A 21239-nucleotide genomic window follows, 5' to 3' on the forward strand; every position below is an offset into this window, starting at 1 on the left:
GCTGATTTGTTCATTTTAATTCCCATGGATCTACTTACTCCCAAGTATTCCTAGTGTGATCTCCTATGTTTGACTGTGTCTGTTGAGCTTGGTACATGACAAAAGCATTGCCTCCCATTGAGGCTAGGAATTATGGTGATTACTTTAAGAGTGAGATATTAGACCAATTCACAGCTACCAGTTGGTGCAAGGTTACCTGTGTGTTTAACAATTCAGATATTACACAAACTCTATCCTTCTTTGAGGTGTGAACGTTAATGCAGCTAAGACCCTTGCATCAGGTAATCTATCACATTATGATTTTAGGACTTACATTCCACAGAGTCCTTCTGTTTAACACTTAAAGTTGGGAGGATCTGTGCCTGTGTCCATGAAGTAAGTGGGTTCCTTTAAGGGTGGATCTGAATCTAAGTGAGGCAGGGAGTTATATATATTTTTCATTCTCTCAAGGATTGTTAATTATGGCTGATTGCACAAACAACACCAGATAAAGTAATGTATCTTCTGAAATCTGAAACACCAGTCCCACCTTAGTGAAGTTACGGCACAAGATCAGATCACCTATAAAGATAAGCTTTTACTAATGGGCATCTCAATTGGGATTTACTGTTTTGTTATTCCACTTTGTGAAACCGTGTGTTTTATTTCTTTTCTGTCTTTTGCGTTTGTTTTCTGTCTTGAGTGTGGTTCTGGGACTGTTAGAGCCTGTGATTTGCAGTTTGGGGATTGTTTGGGTGTTTCAGCGCTCAGCGGTCTCTGAGGGGACTCTGGGAGGCAGACACAGTCTTTTGGCACTGGTGAAATTACTCTGCTGCAGAGAGAGGAGACTGCCTTTGTATCACTGGTGAGTTCACTCTGCTACAGAAAGAGGAGACTGCCTTTGTATCAATGGTGAGTTCACTCTGCTACAGAGAGAGGAGACTGCCTTTTTATCACTGGTGAGTTCACTCTGCTACAGAGAGAGGAGATTGCCTTTGTATCGCTGGTGAAATTACTCTGCTACAGAGAGAGGAGATTGCCTTTGTATCACTGGTGAGTTCACTCTGCTACAGAGAGAGGAGACTGCCTTTGTATCGCTGGTGAAATTACTCTGCTGCAGAGAGAGGAGACTGCCTTTGTATCACTGGTGAGTTCACTCTGCTACAGAGAGAGGAGATTGCCTTTGTATCGCTGGTGAAATTACTCTGCTGCAGAGAGAGGAGACTGCCTTTGTATCACTGGTGAGTTTGCTCTGCTACAGAGAGGGGAGACTGCCTTTTTATCACTGGTGAGTTCACTCTGCTACAGAGAGGAGACTGCCATCTCTTGCTGGTGAGATCACTCTGCTACAGAGAGAGGAGACTGCCTTTGTATCACTGGTGAGTTCACTCTGCTACAGAGAGAGGAGACTGCCTTTGTATCACTGGTGAAATTACTCTGCTACAGAGAGAGGAGACTGCCTTTTTATCACTGGTGAGTTCACTCTGCTACAGAGAGAGGAGACTGCCTTTGTATCGCTGGTGAAATTACTCTGCTGCAGAGAGAGGAGACTGTCTTTTTATCACTGATGAGTTTGCTCTGCTACAGAGAGGGGGGACTGCCATCTCTTGCTGGTGAGATCACTCTGCTATGGAGAGGGAGAATGTTGCCCAGGTTTTCTGCGTTTTCGATGTGAACTTGGACTGTGGATTTTTTTTCAGACTTATGGATTTCTCACCTGATTTTTCTCATTTTTTTGTGTGTGGGAGAGAGGGATTTGGGGGTCAATGTGCCTGTTCTGATTTTGTTCATGTTTTTGTGTGGAGAGGAGGGATTTGGGGTTGATACTTGTGCAGCCGTTCTTTTCTTTCTTGGTTTTGTGGCTATCTGGAGAAGAAAAATTTCAGAGCTGTATACCCCTCCTCCACCCCCCTTCTCTCTCTGCCCCCTTCTGTCTCTCCATCCCCCTTGCCTCTCCCCTGCCCCCTTCCCTCTCCTCTGCCCCTTCCCCCTCCCCAGCACATCGCATGTGAGCACCTCACTAAAGAAAGAATAAGTAGATATGTATTCACAACTCCCGTGTTTTCCTTTTGATTAATTTCTGGAGTTATGAAACATCACTGTGGTGAGGAGGAAATTTTAAAATGAACCTGACACAGCTACCTACCTGTTGAAGCACAGTATGCCTTTCGTTTGGAAGGGGAAAGGGTTGGTAGAGTTATAAGGTAAGAAGAAAATGGACGAAATTCATGGACTCGTAGATAGTGAATACTGGGTGATAATAATAATAAATACATAAAGCAGAAGTGGCTGGCTACATTGGAAAGATAGACATGTTTAATTGCACAGCAGATAACTGGATGATGTATATTGAATGAACTGAGCAATATTTTAAAGCAAATGAAATAGCCAATGAAAAGCGAGTGGCAGGGTTACCAAGTGCTATAGGTGGAAAGCATACAGTTTCCTTAGATGTTTAACTGCTCCAACCAAACCAGCTGAAATGAGCTTTGCTGATATTGTGAATATAATACCGGAACATTTAGAATTGATCCTATTGTTGATTGCAGAGAGCTTTAGGTTTCATAAGTGAGATAAAAAGATATGGGAGTCCATTTCACCTTATGTGGCTGGACTGAGGAAATTGAGTACTGTCTGTTCAGTGATGGGCTTAATGATGCACTGAGAGATCATTTTGTTTATGGAATTTCACAACGAAGCATTCAAAAATGGCTCCTAACTGAAGTAATGTCAACAGAATACACTACACTGATTCTAAATCAGAAGCTCATTAATTTCATTCTTGCATATTGCAATATAGCACACTCCACAACCAACTAAACTGTTCCTGGGTTTTCTCTTTTGCTCACACTTTGATGTCCTCAAACCCAGTATCAGAAGTCGTAAACAGGAATTGAATTGAAAATACACGTGGACTAAGATGTTAACTGTCCTGTGCTATCACCAGCAGGATCACCAGTTGATCTGCCACCTGTCTTCAGGAGTTTCGGCCCGCTTATGATCAAGACTCCCTCGAGGTGGTAGGCCAGCAGTGCTAATGCACCACCTCCCACTGGTGAGCTAAAAACTTAGCATTTGCTTCTATCAGAGTTGTTGGTCGCTTCCATCCAACAGATAGGCTACTTTTCAGGTGTCTATGCAACTACTGAAGGGTTTGCAAAAATGTATACACGTTCTGACTATCTGCCCCTCTGGGCATACTTGGTCCACACCCATGATGATCCTGTCTCTGCTGCCTCAGCTACAGCCCTGCTGGTTGACTTGATCTCTCTTCTAGTGAAGCCAAGGTCACGCAGCCACTTCTGGAAAGTGAACGCAATAAACCCATGGCAGCCTACTTCAAATGGATAGCATGAGACCTTCCACCCTCTGTCTCTGCACTCTGATCTTAATTCTGCATACTTGGTTAACTTGCGCTTATGGGCTTCATCAATGTTGTCTTTCCAGGGGACTGTGAGTTCACCAATAACCACTTCTCTACTAGTGTCAGACCATACGATTATATCTGGACACATTGTGGTGAAAGCTATTTGCTCCAGGAAACTGCCTTTCCCATCCAGGTTGGCCTTGACATACCAGTCATTGGCTGAAGAAAGTATGCTTGATCATGAGCCTGCGCTGTACACCCTTCACAAATGACATGTGATGTTCTGTGCAGCATGGGGCATGAGATAAGTTGTGCTGCAGTACTCTCTGCTCAACAGCTTCTGTTACAACTTTGAGAACGTTGTTATGTCTCCAAGTGTACATGCCGCTGGAAAGCTTGACACTGCATGCACTCAGAATATGTTGAAGTGTTCCCTTCTCACCACAAGCAGCACACCTGTCTGTCTTATCTTCATACCAGGTGCTGAGGTTGGCAAGTGTTGGGAGCAGTTCGTACGCTGCTCTGCATAGAAAAGAAATGCAGAGCGGTTCCATCTGCCACAGAACATTCCAATATAGATGTTGTTGTTCAACACTTTCCCACCAGGTCCAAGCCCCTTGTTTGGCCAGGCCAGCTGTTTTAGCTAACCTCTTTTCCTCTTCTACTGCTCGTATTTCTTGTGTTACAAGCTCACAGTGCTCCTTATCTGTAGAAGATGACCACCACTTGTGCGTTGTCCATCCAAGTCCCTGGCGGCCTAGCTGGATAGCCCCAAATGTCTCCTTGTGCTTCAATCTAGACTCTGCCTCATCAACTACTACACGGGCTGACCACTTCCTGCCTGATCTCACATCCGGCTGGGTGTTCTTGATGACAGTGTCTTTTGAGTCTCGAAGCATCAAGAATGATCTTACCTTGGCTACCTTGACCTCTTCAACAAGAGATTGCACTGGGATGGTAAGCTTTGTCTGGCTACTGTGGATTGCAACATTGGTGAGGCGGCTCGGTACTCCAAGCCACTTCTTCACGTACTTGTTGATCTTCTGTTCCATTGCCTCAACATGGGACATTGCCACTTCATAGACAGTTAGTGGCCACATTATCTGTGGCATCAGTCCGTACTGCAAGCACCACAACTTCAACTTGCCAGGCAAGCCACACTTGTCAACGGACGTCAGACCTCTGCTGATCTGTCCTCCTGTCTCTTGAACCCTCTTCGAGTCTCTCAGCTCCTCTGTGTACCATTGCCCGAGGCTCTTAACTAGTTGGTCCTGAATGGATGGAATCTCCTCTCCAGAAAGGGTGAAATGAAAGTCAACCAGCTTTCCTCTCCTAAGAACAAGGCTCCTTGACTTCTTGGTCTTGAACTTCATTCTTCCCCAATCCATTAGCTCCTCGAGTCTAGATAGTACATTTTCTACTGCCTCCGTGCTAGGACCCAAAAAGGTGAGATCGTCCATGAACGCTCATATTGGTGGTAACTCCCCTCCGCCATCAAGTGCGACACCAGGTCCCACTGATTCTGCAGCCCTCACAATGACCTCCATGGCTAACACAAAAAGGATGGGTGAAATCACACATCCCATTGGGATTCCAATATCCAAGCTCTGCCACCTAGTTGCAAATTGCTGGGTGGAAAATCTCATCCGGAAATCATTGCAGTACTGCATAACAAAGTTCCTCACCTTAGCAGGAATCCATAGGAATTCCATCGCAAACTCAATCAGGACATGAACAGAACCATATGCATTTGCAAGATCAAGCCAAACTACAGCCAGATTTCTTCTCAACCTTTTCAACTCCTGGATGGTATGCCATATCATACTAGAATGTTCAAGGCATCCTGGGAAGCCTGGTATTCCTGCCTTCTGCACAGATGTATTTACCAATCCATTCTCTATCACAAATGAAGATATTCTTTCTGCTAGAATGTCAAACATAATCTTCCCCTCTACATTCAGGAGTGAAATTGGTCAGAACTGATTCAATGTAGTAGAATTCTCTTCCTTCGGGATGTATACTCCTTCAATCTCACACCATGACAAAGGAACAACACCTTGACTCCACACCACCTTTAACAATCTCCACAAGTATTTCCCCAGCTCTTCACACTTCTTGAACACCTTATACGGCACTCCATTAGGTCCTGGCACTGAGCCTGACCTTGACTTTCTGATGAACTGTTCGACTTCTGCCAACTTATGACAGATCAAACTTCACTCCTGGCTCAGTAGGCTTCACAAGCCTTGAAATGTCAAGCAAAGGAGCCTCCCACTGTTCATTAGAGTAAGTGCTTGCCAGGTGTTCCTCAAGTTCTTGTTGAGAGATGTTAAGCTGCCCACTCTTACTTTGTTCAAACAATTACTTTGTGAACTTGTGAGGGTTCTCAAAGAATGACTTTTTTGCTTTCTCTCTCTTCTTTCTCTTTTTATGTTGTGACTCTGCACGACGGAGTAATGCTAACTTTATTCGTAAATGCTCTCGGAGATCAGCAAGCCCTGACTTGTCACCCTCACTTGCTAACTTCCACCTCTGTCTCAACGATCTAAGCTCTCTCCTCAACCTACTAACCTTCTTCTGGCGCCTGCTTGGTTGCTGTGTAGGCTTTGCTTTCTTCAACTCAACCAAACCAAACCTGTACTTTCCAACATTGTAAATCATATCGCCCATCACTTCCAACTTTCTCTTTGATGTTACCCTGAGAGTCTTCTCCAACATCATACTGATATCCTCATCAAGCACACACCAAGCCATTGCTGGCTACTTGACCTTCCTCTTCTTCTCTACCTCGTCACCACCGCCATCATGCGAAGGATCTACCTGGGTACTGTGGTCTGAAACCACAGTGAATCGAGTGAATCGCTGTGGCTTGTGAATCAGTGGTTGAAAAGACCACATGTAGGTCCACATTGGTCCATGTAGGGACCAATGATGTGGGTAGGAAGAGTGAGGAGGTCCTGAAAGGAGAGTTTAGGGAGTTAGGCGCCAAGTTAAAGGACAGGACCTCCAGGATAGCAGTCTCAGGATGGGTTTAGAAATAGTAAGATAGTGCAGATCAACATGTGGTTGAAGACATGATGCAGGAGGGAGGGTTTCAGATTTATAGATAATTGGGCAGTTTTCCAGGGAAGGTGGGACCTGTTCCGGTGGAACAGATTACATCTGAACTGGAGGGGGACAAATATTCTTGCAGGTAGGTTTGCTAAAGAGGCTTCCGTGGATTTAAACAAGGGAGGAGGGGAACCAGATGTAGGGGAGTAGGAAGGAAAAGAAAATAGTAAAGTTGTTTGCACCGTTAGTGATAAACAGAGAGTAAGAGGTGGAAAATTTCTTAAATGCATTTATTTTAATGCTAGGAGCATTATAAGAAAGGTGTATGAGCTTAAAGCATGGATTGATACCTGGAAGTATAATGTGGTAGCTATTAGTGAAACATGGTTACAGGAAGGGTGTGATTGGCAACTAAATATTCCTGGATTTCGTTGCTTCAGGTGTGATAGAATTAGTGGGATGAGAAGGGGAGGTGTTGCATTTCTTCTCAGAGAAAATATTACAGCGGTGCTCTGGCAGGATAGATTAGAGGGCTCGTCTAGGGAGCCTATTTGGGTGGAATTGAGGAATGGGAAAGGTGTAGTAACATTTATGGAGGTATATTATAGACCACCAAATGGGGAGCAAGAATTGGAGGAGCAAATTTGTAAGGAGATAGCAGATATTTGTAGTAAGCACAAGGCTGAGATTGTGGGAGATTTTAGTTTTCCACACATAGACTAGGAAGCCCATAGTGTAAAAGGGCTGGATGGTTTGGAGTTTGTAAAATGTGTGCAGGATTGTTTTTTGCAGCAATACATAGAGGTACCAACTAGAGAAGGGGTAGTGTTGGATCTCCTGTTAGGGAATGAGATAGGTCAGGTGACAGAGGTTTGTGTTGGGGAGCACTTCGGGTCCAGTGATCACAATGCCATTAGTTTCAATATAATTATGGAGAAGGATAGGTCTGGACCCAGGGTTGAGATTTTTGATTGGAGAAAGGCTAACTTCAAGGAGATGCGAAAGGATTTAGAAGGAGTAGATTGGGACAATTTGTTTTATGGTAAGGATGTAACAGAGAAATGGAAGTCATTTAAAGGTGAAATTTCGAGGGTACAGAATCTTCATGTTCCTGTTAGGTTGAAAGGAAAGGTTAAAAGTTTGAGAGAGCCATGGTTTTCAAGGGATATTGGAAACTTGGTTCGGAAAAAGAGAGATATCTACAATAAATATAGGCAGCATGGAGTAAATGAGGTGCTCGAGGAATATAAAGAATGTAAAGAGAATCTTAAGAAAGAAATTAGAAAAGCTGAAAGAAGATATGAGGTTGCTTTGGCAAGTAAGGTGAAAATAAATCCAAAGGGTTTCTACAGTTATATTAATAGCAAAAGGATAGTGAGGGATAAAATTGGTCCCTTAGAGAATCAGAGTGGACAGCTATGTGTGGAGCCAAAAGAGATGGGGGAGATTCTGTACAATTTCTTTTCTTCAGTATTCACTCAAGAAAAGGATGTTGAATTGTGTAAGGTAGGGAAAACAGGTAGGGAAGTTATGGAAACTATGATGATTAAAGAAGAGGAAGTACTGGCGCTTTTAAGGAATATAAAAGTGGATAAGTCTCTGGGTCCTGACAGGATATTCCCTAGGACCTTGAGGGAAGTTAGTGTGGAAATAGCAGGAGCTCTGACAGAAATTCCAGGGTGGTTATCTCTGACAGGACTTCCAGGGTGGTTATCTCCGGTTTGTTTCCAGTTCCCCATGCTGGAGTGGTCAAGAACAGGGAGATAATGGATCTGAATGTGTGGCTGAGGAACTGGTGTAGGAATCAAGGATTTACATTCTTGGACCACTGGGGTATGTTTCGGGGTAAGGATGAATTGTACAAAAGGGATGGGTTGCACCTTAATAAGCGGGGCACCAGCTTTCTGGCAGCCAGGTTTGCCTCTGCAACACGGGTGTGTTTAAACTAAGTTGTGGGGGGGAGGGGATGAACTGGAAACAGAAGGATGGAGATAAAGGGAAAGTGAGAATAAGAAAAGTTAAGAATGACAGCAGAATCAACAGAGCAGAAAGCTCAAGAAGGGATCGTACAGTATGGCCAAGTGATATAGGAACTGATATGGAAGGTCAGGGGAGTAATGAATTAAAATATCGTATATGAATGCACAGAGTATAAGAAATAAAGTGGATGAGCTTAAGGCACAGTTGGAAATTGGTAAGTATGATGTTGTGGGAATAACAGAGACATGGCTTCAAGTGGACAGGGCCTGGGAAATGAATATTCAAGGGTATATGTCCTATCGAAGGGACAGACTGATGGGCAGAGGGGGTGGGGTGGCTCTGTTGGTGAGGAATGATATTCAGTCCCTTGCGAGGGATGACATAGAATCAGGAGACGTAGAGTCAGTATGGATAGAACTGAGAAATTCTAAGGGTAGAACGACCCTAATGGGAGTTATCTACAGGCCCCCAAACAGTAGTCTGGATGTAGGGTGTAAGTTGAATCAAGAGTTAAAATTGGCATGTCGCAAAGGTAATGCTACAGTTGTTATGGGGGACTTCAACATGCAGGTAGACTGGAGGAATCAGGTTGGTGCTGGACCCCAAGAAAGGGAGTTTGTGGAGTCCCTCCGAGATGGTTTCTTAGAACAGCTTGTACTGGAGCCTACCAGAGAGAATGCAATTCTAGATTTAGTGTTGTGCGGTGAACCGGATTTGATCAGGAACCTCGAGGTAAAGGAGCCATTAGGAGGTAGTGACCATAATATGATAAGTTTCAATCTACAATTTGAAAGGGAGAAGGGAAACTGGGAAGTGTCAGTATTACAGTTGAATAAAGGGAACTATGGTGCTATGAGGGAGGAGCTGGCCAAAGTTCAATGGAACAATACCCTAGCAGGGATGACAGTGGAACAGCAATGGCAAGTGTTTCTGGGAATAATGCGGAAGGTGCAGGATCAGTTCATTCCAAAGAGGAAGAAAGATCCTAAGGGGAGTAAGGGGAGGCCGTGGCTGACAAGGGAAGTAATGGACAGCATAAAAATAAAAGAGAAGAAGTATAACATAGCAAAGACGAGTGGGAAGCCTAGGATTGGGAAACTTTTAAAGAGCAACAGAAGGTAACTAAAAGGGCAATACGCGGAGAAAAAATGAGGTACGAAGGTAAACTAGCCAAGAATATAAAGGAGGATAGTAAAAGCTTCTTTAGGTATGTGAAAAGGAAAAAAATAGTTAAGACCAAAATTGGGCCCTGGAAGACAGAAGTGCGTGAATTTATTATTGGGAACAAGGAAATGGCAGACGAGTTGAACAGGTACTTTGGATCTGTCTTCACTAGGGAAGACACAAACAATCTCCCAGATGTAATAGTGGCCAAAAGACCTAGGGTAATGGATGAATTGAAGGAAATTTATATTAGGCAGGAAATGGTGTTGGATAGGCTGTTGGGTCTGAAGGCTGATAAGTCCCCGGGACCTGATGGTCTGCATCCCAGGGTACTTAAGGAGGTGGCTTTAGAAATCGTGGACGCATTGGTAATCATTTTCCAATGTTCTATAGATTCAGGATCAGTTTCTGTGGATTGGAGGGTGGCTAATGTTGTCCCTCTCTTCAAGAAGGGAGGATGAGAGAAAACAGGGAATTATAGACCGGTTAGCCTGACGTCGGTGGTGGGAAAGATGCTGGAGTCAATTATAAAAGATGAAATTACGACACATCTGGATAGCAGTAACAGGATTGGTCCGAGTCAGCATGGATTTACGAAGGGGAAATCGTGCTTGACTAATCTTCTGGAATTTTTTGAGGTTGTAACTATGAAAATGGACAAGGGACAGCCAGTGGATGTAGTGTACCTGAACTTTCAGAAAGCCTTTGATAAAGTCCCACATAGGAGATTAGTGGGCAAAATTAGGGCGCATGGTATTGGGGGCGGAGTACTGACATGGATTGAAAATTGGCTGGCTGACAGAAAACAAAGAGTAGCGATTAACGGATCCCTTTCGGAATGGCAGGTGGTGACCAGTGGGGTACCGCAGGGTTCAGTGCTGGGACTGCAGCTGTTTACAATATATATTAATGATTTAGATGAGGGAATTAAAAGTAACATTAGCAAATTTGCTGGTGACACAAAGCTGGGAGGCAGTGTGAAATGTGAGGAGGATGTTATGAAAATGCAGGGTGACTTGGACAGGCTGGGTGAGTGGGCAGATGCAGTTTAATGTGGATAAGTGTGAGGTTATCCACTTTGGTGGTAAGAACGGGAAGGCAGATTATTATCTAAATGGAGTCAAGTTAGGAAAAGGGGAAGTACAACGAGATCTAGGTGTTCTTGTACATCAGTCACTGAAAGCAAGTATGCAAGTACAGCAGGCAGTGAAGAAGCTAATGGCATGCTGGCCTTCATAACAAGGAGAATTGAGTATAAGAGCAAAGAGGTCCTTCTGCAGCTGTACAGGGCCCTGGTGAGACCACACCTGGAGTACTGTGTGAAGTTTTTGTCTCCAAATTTGAGGAAGGACATTCTTGCTATCGAGGGAGTGCAGCGTAGGTTCACAAGGTTAATTCCTGGGATGGCAGGACTGTCATATGTTGAAAGATTGGAGTGACTGGGCTTGTATACTCTGGAATTTAGAAGGCTGAGAGGAGAACTTCTTGAAACATATAAGATTATTAAGGGATTGGACACGCTGCAGGCAGGAAGCATTTTCCCGCTGATGGGTGAGTCCAGAACCAGAGGCCACAGTTTAAGAATTAGGGGTAGGCCATTTAGAATGGAGTTGAGGAAAAACTTATTCACCCAGAGAGTGGTGGATATATGGAACGCTCTGCCCCAGAAGGCTGTGGAGGCCAAGTCTCTGGATGCTTTCAAAAAAGAGATGGATAGATCTCTTAAAGATAGTGGAATCAAAGGTTATGGGGATAATGCAGGAACTGGATACTGATGGTGGATGATCAGCCATGATCACAGTGAATGGCGGTGCTGGGTCAAAGGGCTGAATGGCCTACTTCTGCACCTATTGTCTATTGTCTAAATATTTCAAATGTCATTAGAAACGAGGATGGTGCCGGTGCATTGGCGTATTGCTCATGTTATTCCATTGTTTTAAAGAAGGTTCTAAGAGTAAACCTAGTAATTATCGGCCAGTGGGTTTGACATCAGTGGTGGGTAAGTTGATGGAAAGTATTTTTAGAGATGGTATATATAATTTTCTGGATAGACAGGGTCTGATTAGGAACAGTCAACATGGATTTGTGCGTGGAAGGTCATGTTTGACAAACCTTATTGAATTTTTTGAAGAGGTTACTAGGGAAGTTGAGGAGCGTAAAGCAGTGGATGTTGTCTATATGGACTTCAGTAAGGCCTTTGACAAGGTCCCACATGGAAGGTTAGTTAGGAAGGTTCAATCATTAGGTATTAATATTGAAGTAGTAAAATGGATTCAGCAGTGGCTGTATGGGAGACACCAGAGAGTAGTGGTGGATAACTGTTTGTCTGATTGGATGCCAGTGACTAGTGGTGTGCCTCAGGGATCTGTACTGGGTCCAATGTTGTTTGTCATGTACATTAATGATCTGGATGATGGGGTGGTAAATTGGATTAGTAGGTATGCAGATGATACTAAGATAGGTGGAGTTGTGGATAATGAAGTAGGTTTTCAAAACTTACAGAGAGATTTAGGCCAGTTGGAAGAGTGGGCTGAAAGATGGCAGATGGAGTTTAATGCTGATAAATTTGAGGTGCTACATTTTGGTAGGGCTAATCAAAATAGGACATACATGGTAAATGGTAGGGCATTGAAGAATGCAGTAGAACAGAGGAATCTAGGAATAATGGTGCATAGTTCCCTGAAAGTGGAATCTCATGTGGATAGGGTGGTGAAGAAAGATTTTGGTATGCTGGCCTTTATAAATCTGAGCATTGAGTATAGGAGTTGGGATGTAATGTTGAAATTGTACAAGGCATTGGTAAAGCCAAATTTGGAGTTTTGTGTACAGTTCTGGTCACCAAATTATAGGAAAGATGTCAACAAAATAGAGAGAGTACAGAGAAGATTTACTAAAATGTTACCTGGGTTTCATCACCTAATTTACAGAGAAAGGTTGAAAAAGTTGGGTCTTTATTCTTTGGAGCGTAGAAGGTTGAGGGGGGACTTGATAGAGGTATTTAAAATTATGAGGGGGATCGATAGACTCGACATGGATAGGCTTTTTCCATTGAGAGTAGGGGAGATTCAGACAAGAGGACATGAGTTGAGAGTTAAAGGGCAAAAGTTTAGGGGTAACATGAGGGGGAACTACTTAGAGAGTGGTAGCTGTGTGGAATGAGCTTCTAGCAGAAGTGGTTGAGGCAGGTTCGATATTGTCATTTAAAGTTAAATTGGATAAATATATGGACAGGAAAGGAATGGAGGGTTATGGGCTGAGTGCAGGTTGGTGGGACTAGGTGAGAGTAAGCGTTCGTCATGGACTAGAAGGGCTGAGATGGCCTGTTTCCGTGCTGTAATTGTTATATGGTTGTATGGTTATCTGTGCTTGGTGAAGTAATCTCACCTTCATCCACTGGGATGGAATAGCACTTCAACTTTGCTTGGTGGACTCGTAAACCTTTAATGCTGGAAAACGTTCTCCCACACCAACACATTGGACACTCAGAGCCTCTTATCCTAGCTCTTGGTCATAGTCGTTCCCTGTAATTAACTGTATCCATCGGAATGGGTCCATCATTCTCCCTCCTTCTCGGAGGACCCCAAGGGTATGTTTTTCCATGTAAACTAGAAGCTTCAAGAGGTGGCTGCTCTTCTGAGCTGGTGCCCGGACTGCCAATCCCGACACCCCTGGTGCCAGTCTTTCCTGGCTGTCCGCTGTCTCTCTACGCTGTCACCGGACTATTCCCGGCTGCCAACCAGTCTATTCCTGGTAGTCACTGGTGTCCAGAAAATACACGTGGACTAAGATGTTAACTGTCCTGTGTTATCACCAGGGAGTTCATCAAATAGCTGGGACAAATTGAGGGCTCCTCAAACGACGAGGTTCAGTGTTTCACTATGGACAAGCAGTCCTGGTGAGAGACCACAGAGGTGATCAAAATGGGTACTTGCAAGGATTAAAGACAGAACAGGTTAATCTGCAGGTTGAGTCTGGTGAGGAAGACAAATGCAATGTTAGCATTCATTTCAAGAGGACTAGAATATAAAGGCAAGGGTGTAATGTTGAAACTTTATAAAGCACTCACTTGGAGTGTTGTGGGCAGTTTTAGGCCCCTTGGAAAGGATGTGCTGAAATTGGAGAGGGTTCAAAGGAAGTTCCCGAAAATGATTACAGGATTGAATGGCTTGTCATATGAAGAGCATTTGATGGCTCTGGTCCTGTATTCACTAGAATTCAGAAGAATGAGGGGTGACCTCTTTGAAACCTATCGAATGGTGAAAGGCCTTGATAGAGTGGATGTGAAGAGGATGTTTGCTATGGTGGGAGAGTCTAAGACCAGAGGACACAACCTCAGAATAGAGGAGCACCTTTTTAGGATGGAGATGAGGAGGAATTTCTTTAACCAGGGAGTAGTGAATCTGTGGAATTCTTTGCCACAGGCAGCTGTGGAGGACAAATCTTTATGTATATTTAAGGCAGAGGCCGATAGATTCTTGATTGGTCAGGACATGAAGGGATACAGGGAGATGGCAGAAGATTGGAGCTGAGAGGAAAATTGAATCAGCCATGATGAAATGGGGGTGCAGACGTGATGGGCCAAATGGCCTAATTCTGCTCCTATATCTTATGGTCTTATGGATCACTCACCTACCCAGTAGAGATTGTGTCTGATATCATCTGGAAATGACACATCGTTCAGCTGAGGAGAGCAGAGTGAATTGTTAGAGACAAAAGGTGTCCAGAGCTGTCAGAACCACTTCCTGAAGTCCCAGAGACAACTCCTACAATCACCACAAAGGAGGCCCCAGAACTTGAGAATGTTCCACAGCCACGAGTCTCACCTGCCAAGCAGAGTGACCCCCTTTGTCAGAAAAAGCATTACCCCACAAGAATAAGAATTCCTCCACAGCAAATCAATCTTTAGGCCTGAATGGGGGCAGTTTAAATTTACTTTGCTGTGGATATCTATATAGTAGTTGCATTATATAGTATTCTGTGTGTGTGTGTGTGTGTGTGTGTGTGTGTGTATATATATATATATATATATATATATATATATGTATATATATATACACACACACACACACATTCTATATTGACTTGGAGTTTATAAATAAGCAGGGTAGAGTATTGTGTATTTTCTATTTCAGTAATATCATAAATATATTGTATGATTAAGCATTCTTTGTTGTTTACATAATTCATTACGGGTTATATGTAAAAGTATGTGAATGTCATACACCATTACTCCGCTATGTGACAAGTGAGTGACAAGTCAGGATGAAGCGTAAATGAGTTATCCCCAGGCTCTCATGTCTTTCTTTCAGTTAGTTTCATGTTTTGGAGTTACAAAACATCACAATTTGATGTCCACATATCTTCCTGCGCCCTGAAGGTAAGGGAGTCGAGGCAAGGAAGATGAGGACATCCACAACGGGCACGTGTGGGTTGAACATGTTCACAGTGATCACGCACTCCTTCTGGGTGGGGATGGTGAAAAGTGGCTGTGCCTTCATCAGTTACAGTGGCACCTCATTCCCCTTCTCCCAAAAATCCTGCAGGAACCCCTGCAACCCACTGCATCCTTGCAAGTTATGTCAAAAAAGCCATTGAAGTCTTGAATGCAATAGATCGGTATTATCATTCCATAATTACTCTAACCTCCCCCTATACAGTCTCCCGATCTGGCATCCCATACAGTCGGTAATCTCCTTTCGCAATTGCTGGCCCTGTGTCACCTAACTACCCAAAACTGTCTGATAGCTGGTCCCTTACAGAAAGACGCATACACAAAATGCACTTATGCCGTGTGCTTTGGTACTTTGTGGTCCCATTGTCATTGACCTGAACAGATCTAAGTGTGAAATATTAACCCACCCGCCCCCCTTGGATTAGACTACTTAGATCAATAGCCACGTGGTGAGCCCCAAAATGTTGTGACTGATAAAACTGACCCGAGCAGAATCTGTAACTAGGAAGTATAAAAGCCTACTTTTACACAGTAATCCTTCAGGGTCCCGGAGGACCCAGGAGAATCTCACTCCCCTGACACAATGTTATATACTTCTTCAACACAAAGAGAACAATCCATTTCTATAATCACCTACTTAACTTTAATGTTTTGAATATAGTCAGGTAAATTTACAGAATTACAAATTTACAATTGTAGCACTTCCCAACTAGCAGAACTCCTTGAATGAATATTCATTATAGTTGTCTGTTTCAAAAGCCTCTGAGTACCAATTCCAGACAGGCAAAGTATACCGTTGCTGTTAGTATTGAAGGATGGCTTCATGAATACATAAGAACCAGAAGATAAAGTGACAAAATAGACTTGTCTTGCACTGTACATTCAGTGGCAGTATTTAACAATATCCTACATGCTGGAGGAACTCAGCAAGTCGGGCAGCATCCGTGGAAATGAACAGTCAACGTTTTGGGCCGAGACATTGACTGTTCATTTCAACGGGTCCTGACGAAGAGTCTCAGCCTGAAACGTGACTGTTCGTTTCCACGGATGCTGCCTGACCTGCTGAGTTCCTCCAGCGTGTTGTGCATGTTGCGTTGACCCCAGCATCTGCAGAGTATTTTGTGTTTAACAATATGCTAATAGCTGGAATATTCGTCCTTTGTCTTTCCCTATGGAGTTTCAATGGGATAGAATCAGAATGATTGGTTTCACTAGCCACAAACTATCAGTTGGAAGTTAAATTTTGTACAGATTTTATTTCCTCAATTTAAGAGATTCTGCAGATGAAAATCCAGAGCAACACACACACAAAGCTGGAGGAACCGAGCAGGTCAGGCAGCATCTATGGAAAGGAATAAACATTCCGTGTTTCGTGCTGAGACACTTCATCCGGAGTGAGGATGAGGCTTTCCTTTTCAGAAGACAGGATGAGGTTTTCCTGTCCTGAACCCAGGATGAGGCCTCCTATTTCCAGAGATCAGGATGAGTCTTTTCATTCCAGAACCCGGAACGAGGATTTCCTTACCAGGATATCAGAGATATCCTCCTTCTTCAAAGAACAGGGTTTGCCTTTCTCCACCATTAATGCTGCCCTCATCCACATCTCTTCCATTTCCCAGACATCTGCGCTCACCCCATCTCCCCGCCACCTTAACACAGATAGCGTTCCTCTTGTTCTCATCTACCACCCTATGAATCTCCGCATGCAACATATCATTCTCCAAAACTTCTGCCCTCTTCAAGGGGATTTCCCCACCAAACACATCTTTACCTCCCCCTACTCACCGCTTTCTGCAGGGATCACTCCCTTTGCGAATCCCTCATTTTGCCGTCTCTCCTGGCACTTATCCCTGCAAATGCTTTACCCATTCACCTCTTCTCTCACCTCCTTTCAGGGCCCCAAGCAGTCCTTCCAAGAAAAGTAGCACCTTACCTGTGAATCTGTTAGAGTCATCTGCTGTATCCAGTGGTCCACTGCAGCCTCCTCAATATTGGTGAGGCCCAGCATAGATTGGGAGACGGCTTTATTATCTACCTTTGTGCTATCCTCTAAAAGGGTTTCAATTCCAATCTCCATCCCCATTGTGGCATATTGGTCCATGGCCTCCTCTACTGTCACTCTGAGGCTATCTCAGGGTTGGAAGAAAAATACCTCATAATCCGTCTGGGTAACCTCCAACCTGATGGCATGAACATCGATTTACCTTCTGGTAATATTACGCCCTCCCCTTCCCTCTTCTTCAGTTCCCTGCTCTGGCTCCCCACTTTAATTTTCTCTTCTTCTCACCTGCTGCCCTTCCTCCTTCTTTTTCTCCTATGGACCACTCTCCTCTCCTATCAGAATCCTTCTTCTCCCACCTTTAGCTTTTCTACCTATCATCTTCTAGCTTGTACTTCTTCTGCCCCCCACCACCTTCTTATTCTGGCTTCTTCCCCCTTCCTATCCAACCCTGATGATGTGTCTCGACCCAAAACATTGACTAATTTTTCATTTCCATATATCTTGCCCAACCTCCAGCATTTTGTGTGCATTGTTTTTATTTCCTGAAGACTGATTCTCATCTTAGCCAATCCATAATTATGCTCTCCATAACTCCGGAATGATTCCTAACCCAGTCATCAATGGATTTCCTTATGGTAAGAAACTGGGAGGTGTGAAAAAGCAAAGGGAATTGTGGATGTTGGAACTTATGAGGGTGTGATTCAGAATCAGAAAGAGAAAAGGGATTAAAGGATTATGGCAGACAAAAAGAGGTCAGAAAGACACGATGGGCCAAATGGTTCTTTTCTGTGCTCAATGGTTCTCTAAAACATCCATACACTGTAATTGTATCCACAAGCCAGATCAACAAAACAGATATGAAAATCACCTCCTTAAATCACTTCTCTGAGCCTGATCATGACATCATGGTTGGAGAATTTCATCCAACCCCATTTGTCAATGCACACTTTGGTGAAATTACAAGTTTGTCCTTTGTTATTTTGAAAACTGAGCAGCAGAATTGGAATATTTCATAAAAGAAATCAGTTGAAATGAAGTCATTTTAGTTGCTTGGATCTGATATTAAATGACAATGAATAAGTTGTAATTGTAGCTTTTAGATTGAGGTTTTAAATTAGTAAAGGTACTCTGGTGTTTGTCATCATTATATTTGTCATGTAGAGTGGTTCTATCTAGCTACCAGGATGGTCATTATGTTTTCAATATGCTTTTTATCTTCATTCAGATTTTTGTAATTCTTTCTTGATGGTTGACAGATGTAAGAGCTCACAGCAATGATGATATTATCCACAGAGCAAATTTCCATGAAACTGTATGAAAATACGAGCTGGTCCTACACAACAAAGCGGGGCATTGTTTAATGTCTGCGGCATTTATTTAAAGCTTAGTGTGGTGACAACATTTTACAGAAAACTGAACTGATGGATTTACCACTCAGCATGCAGCCTCTAACTGGAATGGAAGGAAGACATCAAAGTGTGGCAGAGTTGATCTTTTCCTATTCCAACACGAATAACACATAAAGCTCCTGTTTCTTCAGAGTTCACCCTAATGTCTTCAATAATAAAAGACATGTCCAAACCAGTGCCAACTAGAACACTTCACATGACGAGCTAAAAGTCCTTCTACAGAGAAGAAAAAATAGTACTTAATCACTTCCTGTCATTAACCTGTATTTCATGCCAGCCAACAACAACAGGAATTCTGCAGATGCTGGAAATTCAAGCAACACACATCAAAGTTGCTGGTGAACGCAGCAGGCCAGGCAGCATCTCTAGGAAGAGGTGCAGTCGACGTTTCAGGTCGAGACCCTTCGTCAGGACTAACTGAAGGAAGAGCTAGTAAGAGATTTGAAAGTGGGGGGGGGGAGATCCAAAATGATAGGAGAAGACAGGAGGGGGAGGGATGGAGCCAAGAGCTGGACAGGTGATTGGCAAAAGGGATACGAGAGGATCATGGGACAGGAGGTCCGGGGAGAAAGACAAGGGGGGGGGCGGAACCCAGAGGATGGGCAAGGGGTATAGTCAGAGGGACAGAGGGAGAAAAAGGAGAGTGAGAGAAAGAATGTGTGTATAAAAATAAATAACGGATGGGGTACGAGGGGGAGTTGGGGCATTAGCGGAAGTTAGAGAAGTCAATGTTCATGCCATCAGGTTGGAGGCTACCCAGATGGAATATAAGGTGTTGTTCCTCCAACCTGAATGTGGCTTCATCTTTACAGTAGAGGAGGCCGTGGACCTTATATTCCGTCTGGGTAGCCTCCAACCTGATGGCATGCCAGCCATTGGTTGTGAGTCACCCAAACCTCCCTCTGTAACTTGAAGATCTAGTAAAGGGTGATGTACACCCAACAAACAGATAGCATTTATTCAGCTTTTTCACAGCTGATATTTCACCCTAATTATGGTTGTATAAGTCCCCTTCAGGGACTTCCATCAGAAAATTTGGAAGATGCCAGCAGTTAACTAAAGGTTATTTTTCTATTAGCATACAAAAATGTGTGTTACAAATGAACTGATGCTAGAAATCTGCTGACCTCAGGAACCCCAGAATGGAGATTAAAAACCTACGTACAAATTATGACTGTTACTGAGAATGTACATTTACAGTTGCATAGACAAATTTATCAGCATAAGCAAGATGATGGGAGACTTGTCTGAAAGGTTAATGCCCGTGGGATCCGGGGGAAATAGGTAAACTGGATCCAAAATTAGTTCAGCAATAGGAGATGGGGTGATGGTAGAGGGTGGTTTTAGAGACCAGTTACCTGCAGTATTCCTCAGACATTGGTGCTGGGATCTTTGTACTATACACGAGTGATTTGGACGTGGATGATTAGTTAGTTCACAGTTGACATGGATATTGATAGAGTTTTATTTTATTTTATTTAGAAATACAGCATAGAACAGGCCCTTCCAGCCCTTCGAGCTGCGATTTAACCCTAACCTAATTACGGGAGGACTTACAATGACCAATTAACATACTAACCAGTACATCTTTAGACTGTGGGAAGAAGGCAGAACAGTCAGAAAAAAAAACACACACTCCACAGGAGGACGTACAGAGGACGCTGGGATTAAACGTGCTAACTCCTACGCCACTATGGACAGAGCACAGGGTATGTGAGCTGATGTACTTTAGGAGAACTAATGATGCTGGGACATACCCATGAACGGTCTTAGGGAGTGTTGATGAACAGAGTGCGCGATTCAAAAATCCTTGAAAATGACAGATGAAGTAAATAAACACACATAAAAGTTGCTGGTGAACGCAGCAAGCCAGGCAGCATCTCTAGGAAGAGGCACAGTTGACATTTCGGGCCGAGACCCTTTGTCAGAACTAATTGAAAGAAGAGCTAGTAAGAGATTTGAAACTGGGCGGGGCAGGGGGGAGATCCGAAATGAAAGGAGAAGACAGGAGGGGGAGGGGTGGAGCCAAGAGCTGGACAGTTAGTTGGCTTCTCTAATTTCTGTTAATGCCCCACCTCCCCTTCATTACCCCATCTGTTATTGCCCATCCTCTGGGCTTCCCCCCTCCCCCTTTCTTTCTCCCTAGGTCTCCTGTCTCATGATCCTCTCAGATCCCTTTTGCCAATCAACTGTCCAGCTCTTAGCTCCATCCCTCCCTCCCCCCCACTTTCAAATCTCTTACTAGCTCTTCTTTCAGTTAGTCCTGATGAAGGGTCTCGGCCTGAAACGTTGACTGTACCTCTTCCTATACATGCTGCCTGGCCTGCTGCATTCACCAGCAACTTTTATGTGTGTTGCTTGAAATTGCAGATTCTGCAGATTTCCTCGTGTTTGCGATGAAGTAAATAATGTAGTTCCAAAGGCATACGGGATACTACCTTCACCAGTCAGGGCAATGAATATAGAATCAGGGAGGTTTATGCTCCAACCTCATAAAACTTCAATTCGGCCTCAAAATGATCAAAGGTTCATTTTATTGTCAAAGTATGCATGGTTGTCACACTAAGGAAAAGATGAGATTCACCAGAATGTTTTCTGGAATGGAGTGATTCAGTTTTGAGGAGTTACAGGAGAAGCTAAGTCTGTCCTCCCTCGAGCAGAGGAAGTTAAGAGATGACATGATTGACGTACAGTATATATAATGAAAAAGGCAACAGGTAAGACAGACTACAGGACACTTTTCTTCATGTTAGAGGGTGTCAAAACAAAACACAGATTTAGAATCGAGGGAAGAAATTCAGAGAGGCTGATTGATGGATGGTTTTCACTCAGTGA

The sequence above is a fragment of the Mobula birostris genome, chromosome 14, assembly GCF_030028105.1.
Source record: "Mobula birostris isolate sMobBir1 chromosome 14, sMobBir1.hap1, whole genome shotgun sequence".
NCBI classification, from domain to species: domain Eukaryota; kingdom Metazoa; phylum Chordata; class Chondrichthyes; order Myliobatiformes; family Myliobatidae; genus Mobula; species Mobula birostris.